At 42.5% G+C, this 8,124-nt stretch overlaps 1 protein-coding gene across 1 annotated transcript in view; it reads right to left on the bottom strand.

Moving 5' to 3' along the window:
* Positions 1-8,124, bottom strand: part of gas2l3 (growth arrest-specific 2 like 3) — a 26,505-nt gene that overhangs the window by 15,913 nt on the left and 2,468 nt on the right. The gene's annotated exons all lie outside the window — the stretch shown is intronic.

Genomic DNA, 8,124 nt, shown 5'->3' on the forward strand with positions numbered 1-8,124 from the left:
ATGAAATGGCTATGCTTCACTAAGCCCTGACCGCTTCTCTCACTCCCCCACCCTAGTCCTGTCACAGCGGGACCCTCTCACAAAGCCACCATTGTTTTGTTGGCTTGCCACACACACACACACACACACACACACACACACACACACACACCTCCCCCTTCTCATCTTCAAGCTGGAAACCAATCCAGGAACTCCACAACCAGGATGCAATGAAATGGAATGAGATGGGATAGAGGAGGTGAGAGGTGGGGTGGGCGGTTACCTCCACTTCCTTTGCATCCCTCCCCTCACTGCTAGTCTCACCATAAGAATCCCTGAAGCTCCCAAACCAGTATTCAGTTTGGGTTCAAAGCAGAAACAAGTCCATGGAGTTTCAACAAAACTGCTTTTGAGACAGCAATATCCAAGAAACAAGCTGAACATAGGATGTCATACTCTCAAATCAGATACCAAGATGTTTTTCCCACCACTGTTTCAGTCTTGTTCTAAAACTATAGTGTCTATTTGACTGAAATGCACAATTCAAAGTTCAATTTATGACATCCAGGCCAAGCCTGAGAGCAAGCCATTTTAAAGGCTAGTGAAGTCTTTAAAAGCATTGTTTGGAAATGTCACTAACAGAAAGATGATATTTTAGAGAGGAACAATCCAGAATGGCTCTACTTCTTTTCAGCATGCAGGAGTTCATGAAGGTCACACACATCAACATGGGACAAAGGGCAAATCTCTGGCTCCAGCTGTGTGCATCTGGGGCCCCACCAAAGCCTGAGAGCACAACTCCCTACAGTCACCAAAGGCACCCACACACAGTCAAATGACGAGCCCAGAGGAGGGTGAGACAGCCAAGCCCAGAAATGGGAGGCAAAGACAAAACGGGTTCTGTAATGGACCTGAACTTGGGAGTGGTACACTGGACACAGTAGGGCTCGACACTGACCTACCACGCACATTCCCCAACGGTCATTTGGAGAAAAACATCCAACAATGCCGGCACTCTTTTGCCATCAATCTGTAATGAGCCCTACTTCTGCCAGCAAACACAATTTCACCCAGGGGTTTTTGAGATTGTTCTTATATATTTTTTTTGTGTGTGTGTGTTAAATATGCAGCTGAGCCTCTTTGTGGATCAATTTACATCTTGAAGCTACATCAGCAACATGTAGAGCTCACAGGTTATATTTGATATGAACAATGTCATTTTTGGCAGCTTTGTGAACAGATCAGTGTGGGAATTTACAAATTTCCTAGAATCCAAGTTCTCCAGTAAAGAACCAACATTAGCTTTTGTTTAGCTACATGCGAGCCATTTCTATAGGTCTAAAGCCACATTAGGATTATATGAGTAAATAGGCCATAGAAACCTAGTACACAAAAGCCCTTGGTCACGGTGGGTTTACTAAACCTGTATTTCTTGTTCTACGTGACAGAAAGCTTTGTTCTGGGTTGTTTTGTTTTTTTTAATCCCATTGGGAAAACAGCTATTAGATTGAATGGACTCAATCAGTTCTCAAAACATTACCTTCAGATAGTGTTTCCAGATATTATATTTAAAGATGAGTCACAATGTTACATATACAGGCTGTTTCACACAGAACAAATTTAATGCAGGAATAAAGATCAATGAAATTATCACCGTCAATTTGTCTTAGTGCACCCACAAAAATACTTCAGATAACTTTCCCCACTCAGAGGTTGATTTTTCTCAACACACAGCCCACTTACTGAGAAGAAAAGGTGCTGAATAAATGAATGAGCAGTAATAGACTTAGTCTACTAAAGAAAAGCAATTTTATCTGAGCTTCCCTGTAATCTGAACAACACGTGAATGCAGAGTGAGTGCATGTTTTGTACAGGGTGGGGGTGAGACATCTGTCCGCATGTTCACCACGCAGGTCGCCTCTCTGTGGTCGCAGCCAGTAATCATTTAAGAGGATCAGCATTATTCCAGACAGCAGAGCACATCCACCTCCACGACACTCTGTCATCACAACATACAGCATGTGGCACACGCATGCAGCCTGCAGCACTCCTGTAGTGCATGCAAGCACTCTTGCACAAGTGAAAAAACCAAACAAAACTGAGAGCACATTACATAATGGGTTAAACATAGAAAGTTCAGGCAGTGATGTCCTTTTGATTTTCAAATACATGGCAGAGCACACGTGTCAGGGGAAAGAAACAACGTAAACGTGACTAAACCAAAGTAACAAATGGAAAGCACACCCAAAGGGACTGTGACAGAAAAAAAAAATTTCAACTGTGCATATTTGTCATCATGTCTTAGCTTTTTGTAGTACTAGTAGATTTCAGTCCAGTTTAATAGCTTAGAAGCATTTGAATAAAGGCAGACTTTGTCTTTGGCTGTACTGTTCACGCCACTTGTGATGGAGTGCTTAACACTACTTCCTATACATCATTTACTTTACACATAAACACAGTATCTCTCAATTATGATTCTCTAGAAACTTAAGATTTTGTCCAAGTGTGAAAGAGCAAACATCTCTTAAACATTTAATTTGACAACTTGTGCAGATAGAAACAAATGAGTGTGTGCATGTCACCAGTGCTAGCAATGTGAAGTAGCTGTGGGCCAACTCACAGGACCAGTGACCCTCCTGCATTCTGTTGTGTCTGACCCCTGGAGAATTCTAACTCCTCTACACATTTCATTTAGAGCCCAGCCTCCCCCTTTTCATTACAGATGGGGCCTTGCTGCACTGTGTCCATGGGGAAATTCATTCAGTGGGTGAGAATGAAAAAGTAAAGATACAGCTTGCTGTTGAATTGAGCCCCACATCTTCATTAAATGTTTATTTTCTAAAGCAATTCATTCTCCCCTAGTACCTATGCAAGCCTGCCCATGAAAGCTTTCTATGGTAAAGACCCCTTTCAAGCAAGACAAAACATTTCTTGGCTTCCATCCTTGGTGAAGCAGTCTTTTCTTAGGTGATACTTGTGAATAAAGCCTATCTTAAAGGCTTGCATGAGTGGGAGACACCTGCCACTCCTGTTTTGACTTGTTGATGCTAATCCACAGCTCACTACATGCCATAGGGTCAAACTCTGAGCTTTCAAAGCCCCTGAGTGCTGATTCAGGACCAGACTTTCTGCCCTGCTTTCTATAATCTTGACCACCAAAACCAATACAAGCTGACTCCAGGTCAGTAATGGACTGTTAATATGCGGCACATCACCTACAGTATTGTAGACCAACACAGGAAATTATTATTGAAGTAAAGGCTTCCCACAGTCAGCCATGTATTTATTTTTCCAGTAAAGGCTTCCCACAGTCAGCCATGTATTTATTTTTCCATGGACAGTGAGTGAACTTGCTAGTTTTGTTTTGCATTATTGTGAAGTTAGCTATAGCAGCTGTTAGAGAACAACAGTGGCATCTGTAGCTTGTTAGTCATATTTTTCCGGTCGCAAGCATCATTGCCGTTGTAATGCACATTCAAAATTCTGGAAGGGAATAGTTATGCAACCCTAACCGAAGGGGGTTGTGTAATTTATTTATTTATTTATTTTTTTAGGTGCTGATGTAAATAAAAGAAAAACTTGTCATGAGCATCATTAACTATACCTTCAAACTGAGCTACAACCAAACTGCAACATGCCAGTTCTCTAATGGAGCTCCATCATGGCACAAGTAAATCCAACTGTAAAGCATACATTTAAAAACAAAATATATTTCCAGAGGTGTCTTCCTCTTTTTAAAATTCCTTCCCTACATTTCAGCGATCAGTTGGCTGAGTCAATCCACAATGATCAACACAGGCACAGCATCCTTCAAGCTGCAGCAGGCCTGGCAAGATGCCCACTCTGAGCTGCTTCTGCTGACCTCACACACAGACACACACCAGCTAATTGCAATGATGTCATTGCTTCAGTCACAAAACAGGGTGGCTGATTGAAATACCTGAGCACAAACCAACTTGACTGCTGATCTTTCTTTTTTAAAACACTGGTAACTGATGGCCATCCCATAATGAACGGAAATGCATCACATCCAAACATACAGACCCAGAGTTGCCATGTGCTTTATCAGGGTCAGTTCAGATTGGACTATAGTCCAAACAGCCATGACACCCCTTCCCAACTCTTCACAGAGTGACAGGTCAAGATTATAAGAGGTTGAGGGGTCATCGAGCTGGTATTCCTGGTTAGTGGGTTGTTTTTTTTGGTAACAAAGGAAAACAGAGGACTGATCAAATAAAACACAGGCCTCGAGCTATCAGTGTATGTCAGTAAATGTATACTGTTTTGGTTATGAATTTAATATACCTTCTATCAGGAATGCAAATCAGACAAACCAACATTTTACGCCAGACTTTGATTATTTTCTTTCTACAATGTTGGAATAAAACTGTATTCACCTAATAACTTAAAAATCACTTAGACTTTACATCTTGGATGATGTTCTTCAGGTTTGCTTTGGAAGGAAAAAAAAAAATCTTCCTTACAGTATCATTTTGAAAAGGAACTAAACTGATGTATTTGTCTTTATGAAGGCTTAAAGCTATTCTGTAATTTAATGAAAACCATACTAAGTACAGCTGACCTTTATTCATAAAAGCTATGACATGAACTAGTCAATTGAAACTGATAGTTCTCATGAGTGTAAAGTTAAGCAGAGGTCAGTAGGTTCAAAGAGTGTTGTGTGTTCAACAGCGAGCTGAGAGCTGGCTTTATTAGACAACCACGAAACAAATCCTAAGGTTTCACTTTTAAATATGCTACATTTACTAAATGACTTAAGTGTGTGATTAGATTAGATTCAACTTGTCATTAAACATGTACAAGTACAAAGCAACGAAATACAGTTTAGCATCTAACCAGAAGTGCAATAGCAGCAGTGCAGAGTGCACAGTATCTACAGGCTGTACAGTCAATACTAATTTACCGATAGATATGTGCAATTAATATTTACAGTAAGTTATATAAGGTAATATACAACTGTATTTATGGATTTAAATTACACGTAATGGATAAAGTACATTAAGCTTATAAAACACTAGTGCAATGGGATGAAATAGTCTAGAATAAAATATTATTCTTATAAAGAGCAGTAGTGGTTGACAGAAATGGTAACTTTATATTCTATATTGTTCAATGAATGTCAATTTGTTTATCAAAATACTTTTTATATGAAATATTTTGCAAGATGGCGCTCCCCTGCGTTCAACAGCGCAGCTCTCCAGGTTAAGTTATTTCCCTTTTGTCTCTTTCTTGCATATTTGTGCCATGTTAATGCCATAGTAAAGACTGTAAACATTATTTATGACCGGGCGACTTTACTACAGCTAAGAGGGTGTAGTCTTTTCAGAGCGTTTGACCCGAGCACATTGGACTCTTACCCAGAGCTCACAGAAGCTTGGTGAACAACATTCTTGTTTATGGGGGCGGGGGGGAATGACCTCAGCCTCGATATAGACAAGACAGACTAGACTTCAGGAAGAACCCCTCCCCTCTGCTGCCTCTGACCATCAAAGGGACTGAGGTGGAGAGGGCTGACAGCCACAAGTTCCTGGGCCTGAAGGTGACATCTGACCTGAGCTGGTCACTGAACATAGCTGTCACAGTGAAGAAAGACCAGCTGCGGCTATACTTCATCAGGCAGCTCAGAAAAGCTGGACTGAACCGTTACCCCCTCACCCAAGCTTACAGAGGACTGGTAGAGGGGGTCATCACCACAGTATGGCAACACCACACAGGCAGAGAGGAAGGCTCTTCAAAGGGTCATAAGGTTTGCAGAGGGGATCACTGGGTCTTGTTCACGAGTGAGGGAAGGATGGAACGGGAGATTGACAGGCGGATTGGTGCAGCTTCTGCAGTAATGCGGTCAATGTACCGGTCCGTCGTGGTGAAGAGAGAGCTGAGCTGTAAGGCGAAGCTCTCGATTTACTGGTCAATCTACGTTCTTCGCCTGCAGTGTACCGACCTTCTGATTTTGTCCCCCTTGACCTCGAGTTTGGATCCCCTGGCTATACCTGTTTACTGGCACCAACCCTGGACTGTCTTATCGACCTGATTGATATCCTGGACTTTGTGTTAGTTGTTTTGCTTACAACAAGTAAAGAACTTGTCGCTACCTCGGTTCGTCTGGTTTTCTAATTGAGTTCACCACAACCTCTGTTTGGCATCTGTACACGCCAAACCTGACACTATGTCTCTCGGCTGGCCTGGGAACGCCTCGACATTCCCCCGGAGGAGCTGGAGGAAGTGTCTGGAGAGAGGGAAGTCTGGGCATCTTTGCTTACACTGCTGCCCCCGCGACCTGGTCCCGGATAAGCGGAAGAAAATGGATGGATGGATGGAGGGGATCACTGGGACTGAACTGCCTGCTATGGACACAATATACACACAGTGCTGTTGCAAAATAGCAGAGAACATAATCAGAGACCCACTCCACCCAGCTCACACTCTGCACAAACACAAAAACTGCACCCACAATCTCAGGCACAGCAGAGCGTACAGTATCATCACACAGAGAACAAGATTTTACAACTGCAGTAAGACTGATGGCAAATAGAAAATGTGAAAAACCTTTGCAATAACCCCTCATTACCCTACTAAGAAGAATACCATATACAGTTACACTATGTGCAATATTTGAAACTCCCCATTTTACCTGCTATCTTATTCCTGTATCCACAATTTTATCAACTATTTTGTATTCTTGTTTTATCTTATATTTAGACTAGATGTCCATTCTTTTGGCTTTAAACTCTTTACTTGACTCCAGGAGAGCCCTGCACAAGAATTCCTATATGCCTAGACTGTGCATTTATGCATAAATGGAAAATAAAAATCTTGAAGCTTCAATATTTTCCAAATGAACTAATACAACTTTCACTAATCCAAAAAAATATTGAAATAATCTACATGCATCCACCTACACAATATAAACCCCTCTTACACACACTGTAAGCTCTAACCTGAATCTATGAGGGGTAATCCAAGATTTCATTATCATCTCCATTGTGTCCATACACGCAGTATCGTAGCCCATAGGTAGCCACATGCATTTTCAACTTATTAAGCCTTCTTTGTCTCATCTGATGGGTTGGTCTTTATGTGGGTGCCACTGTTTTAAATTCAGTTAGGAGCCTTGGAAGGCACAGAATGTGAGGCCTAACCCCAAACATTAAGCAGATGGTGTTTGTGAGTATACTTGGAAGTGGGTGTGCTACTCATGTGTCCCCTCATTCATTAGGAGCTATCCAGTGACAGTTTTTTCTGAAACAGCGAGTGATCACTATAGTCTAAAACCACAACATTACAATGATATTTTCTGTCTGATATAGTGAATTGAGGCTTGTAAACAAAAGTCACTCAAAAGTAGTTAATTTATTGGATATACATTTAGCACACTCTCCCCAGCTGGAGTCAATCTACCCATTAGCTGATCTGATCAGATCAGACCAGGGGTTTTCAACCAATTGTGAGCCAGGGACCACCATTCATAGCAAGAATTAACCTGAGGACCACTGTTGTGGGTAGATAGGATAGATTGTGGGGCACTATTTTATTCCTGAAAGTCATCTTGCCTTTTCTAAAATTTTATATACAGGGTTATTCAATGTGTCCACAACAACAGCGTTCAACTCAGTGGATCGTGATATGCTAATACGCGCCTGGGAGGAATTCTCTTATTGCATTGATGTTGCCCGTGCTGCAGGTGGTGAAGCTCCTCGGTGGCAAGGCACCGGGGGTGGATGAGATCCGCCCTGAGTACCTTAAGTCTCTGGATGTTGTTGGGCTGTCTTGGCTGACACGCCTCTGCAACGTCGCATGGCGGTCGGGGACAGTGCCTCTGGACTGGCAAACCGGGGTGGTAGTCCCTCTTTTTAAGAAGGGGGACCGGAGGGTGTGTTCCAACTATAGGGGGATCACACTCCTCAGCCTCCCCGGGAAAGTCTATGCCAGGGTACTGGAGAGGAGAATTCGACCGATAGTCGAACCTCGAATTCAGGAGGAACAATGCGGTTTTCGTCCTGGCCGTGGAACACTGGACCAGCTCTATACCCTCTTCAGAGTGGCAGAGGGTTCATGGGAGTTTGCCCAACCAGTCCACATGTGCTGCGTGGATCTGGAGAAGGCATTCGACCGTGTCCCTCGCAG

The sequence above is a fragment of the Monopterus albus genome, unplaced genomic scaffold (genome assembly GCF_001952655.1).
Source record: "Monopterus albus unplaced genomic scaffold, M_albus_1.0 scaffold51.1, whole genome shotgun sequence".
In the NCBI taxonomy this organism is placed as follows: Eukaryota; Metazoa; Chordata; class Actinopteri; order Synbranchiformes; family Synbranchidae; genus Monopterus; species Monopterus albus.